Source organism: Colobus angolensis, unplaced genomic scaffold (assembly GCF_000951035.1).
Source record: "Colobus angolensis palliatus isolate OR3802 unplaced genomic scaffold, Cang.pa_1.0 Scaffold311, whole genome shotgun sequence".
NCBI classification, from domain to species: domain Eukaryota; kingdom Metazoa; phylum Chordata; class Mammalia; order Primates; family Cercopithecidae; genus Colobus; species Colobus angolensis.
The window spans coordinates 2509595-2512474 of record NW_012116389.1 but is presented as its reverse complement, the minus strand read 5'-3'; the positions used below and the strand labels follow the sequence as shown (position 1 = coordinate 2512474).

General features: G+C 49.4%; 1 protein-coding gene across 1 annotated transcript in view; it reads left to right on the top strand.

The window, feature by feature from the left end:
* Positions 1-1285: 1285 nt before the first annotated feature.
* The window catches only part of CCDC13 (coiled-coil domain containing 13), a 69229-nt gene continuing 67634 nt past the window's right edge, over positions 1286-2880 (top strand). The window contains exon 1 of the mRNA XM_011950964.1: positions 1286-1384. The gene's annotated coding sequence lies outside the window, so the exon portion shown is untranslated. The remainder of the gene's footprint in view (positions 1385-2880) is intronic.

Genomic DNA, 2880 nt, shown 5'->3' with positions numbered 1-2880 from the left:
AATCCTTTGGGGCTCACATCTACTTGAATCCACTCTTTATCTTGTCTCTTTGCTGCTGCCTGTATATTTATAGGCCTCCCACCCTCAGGTCATTAGGCAGCAACTGGAGACCAATGGAAAAGGTCCGTTTTTCCTGTATCAGAAAACTTCGGGTTTACACCTGCAGTGCTGATGGTAGTCTAGTGCCATATCTTATGTATGCATGTCTATGGGATGGGTATTCATTCACCTTATGAGGAAAAAAAATAGAAAAACAACTACCAAGATTTTCAAATTATGAAGGCCTGGATAAATATTTGGCCAGGCGCGGTGGCTCACGCCTGTAATCCCAGCACTTTGGGAGGCCAAGGCGGGAGGATCACCTGAGGTCAGGAGTTCAAGACCAGCCTGGTCAACATGGTGAAACCCCGTCTGTACTAAAAATAAAAAAATTAGCCGGGTGTGGTGGCGGGTGCCCGTAATCCCAGCTACTCGCGAGATTGAGGCAGGATAATCGCTTGAACCTGGGTGGTGGTTGCAATAAGCCGAGATTGCGCCACTGCACTCCAGCCTGGGCGACACAGCAGACTCTGTAGATAGATTAGATCAGATAGATAGATAGATAGATAGATAGATAGATAGATAGATAGATAGATAGATAGATAGACAGACAGACAGACTCCCTTGAATCATCTTTCCTAGAAATTTGCCTCCCACCCCCATATTGCCCTGAAATATAGTAATGTCTTAAATTGGAAGGTGCAGTTTAAAAAAAAAAATGCAAGTGTTTTCCTCTATGAAAATAAATACTGTTCATTATTTTAAAAATCTTCTAAAGTGTAAAACTAAACACAGCACTGCTATTCCACCGGCCAAATATAACCACTTTTAATACTTCTATTTCGGTATTGTTTTAGTGCCAGGTTTGAAATAAACGCAACTTTATTTATTTAGCATTGCTATATTGCGTCCTGCTTCCTTCACTCACCATCGTAACATGGCCTTTCCCCACACTGTTTCACATTTTTCAAATATATCTGAACGGCTACTTTAAATTTCATGGTGAGATCGTTCGCTGTTTAACTCCCCAGCAGGAGAGAGGAATGGGCATCTCTGTATAGAACGTTTGGTCCACAAAACTTTCTAAAAAATATACTCCAGAAGATTTAAAATCTCCAGCGCACTCGAGATGGTGCCTGTTTGAATCCAGCCCAGAGCGCCCTCAGCGCCTCTGTCACTTTCAGAACTCTTGGCGCCCCCTCGGCCCCCGTAGAGACGCGTTGAAAACGCGCGAGTGACGTCGCTGGTTTCCCTGGTGACGGTTTCCAGGGCAGCGCGTGCCGGCGTCCGGAGGAGGTGACCTAGCCGCGGCAGTCAGAGAAGTGAGAAGTGGAGGGAGACCGCTGTAAGTGCCGGGGAGGGCGGAAGGGCCGGGCCGGAGCCAGGAGAGAGCCGGTAGCTGCCGGGGGCGCGGACCCGATCCTGAGCGCAACTCCAGCCCGAGCGTGCTGCCACTGGCCGGGCGCCCAGCGAGGACTCCCCCTTGGTCTTTTGAATCTTCACACACAGCCCTCTTCTTCCCCAGGAAGACGCTTATTTTCCATGCAGTACATGGGTTAGTGAGGCGCGGAGGGTGGGTTGCCTGCCCCGAAGTCATAGCGTAGATGGCACAGTCAGAACTCGAACTCAGGTCCGCCTGACAAGCGCTGTCTGCTGGGCCTCTGCCGGGGTGCCCTCTCGCACCGCGCTGAGATGGGACCCGGCGGCGTGCACTTCCCCATCTCCCAGTTCCCCTTCCAGGCTCAGCCCCCAGAGGACTGCTGGGGGACTCGCAAGAGGGAGTCAAGCGCGGACTCCAGCCCGTAGAACCAGAGCATCACCCCGCTCCCATCCCAAACCCATCCCTACGTAGATGCTAGCAGTGTATAGGGCGCCAAACTAGGCATCTGCGGGCGGCTCCCGTACACCTCCAGGCCTTCAGGCTGTTGTTGAGAATACTCGAAAAGAACACAGTAAAAGAAAAGAAGAAAGTGAACCCGAGAGGTGGAGCTTGCAGTGAGCCGAGATCGCGCCACTGCATTCCAGCCTGGGGGACAGAGCAAGACTCCGTCTCAAAAAAAAAAAAGAAAAAAGAAAAGAAAAGAAAAGAAGAAAGAGAAGGAGAGAGGAAGAGAAAAACAATGAAAGAAAGTGGCAGAACAATGGGGCAAGGGGTCTCAGTCCTTTCTCACTGGTCCCTGGCACCTATGCACTCAACAGCCTGTGGGATCTTGCTGCCTCATAGGACTCCCGAGTGGGTGCCACTCTTCCCACTCCCTGGCTCTAAATCCCACTTGAGCCAAGAGTTCTTTCCATGCAGCTCTAGCCTTTATTATTTTTGATTATTATTACTGGTTTTCTTTTTTTAGACGGAGTCTCGCTCTATTGCGCAGGCTGGAGTGCAGTGGCGCGATCTTGGCTCACTGCAAACTCTGCCTCCCGGGTTCAAGCGATTCTCCTGCCTCGGGTTCTTGAGGAGCTGGGATTACAGGCGCCGGCCACCATGCCTGGCTAATTTTGGTACTTTTCCTAGAGACGGGTTTTCACCATGTTGGCCAGGCTGGTCTCGAACTCGTGACCTCAGGTGATCCGCCCACCTCAGCCCCCCAAAGTCCTGGGATTACAGGCATGAGCCACCGCGCCCGGCTTAGCCTTTACTTTTAAAAGAAAATTAATAGACTTAAAGCAGATTTACGGAAGCATTGAACAAAAAACATTTCCTTTATACATTCCATATTCACGTTTCCTCTGTTGTTAACATCTTCCACATTGCATTGGTGTGGTACATTTGTTATCGTTGATACAACTATATTGGTATGTTATTACTAAAGTCCATAGTTTACATTAGAGGTCATTTGTTGT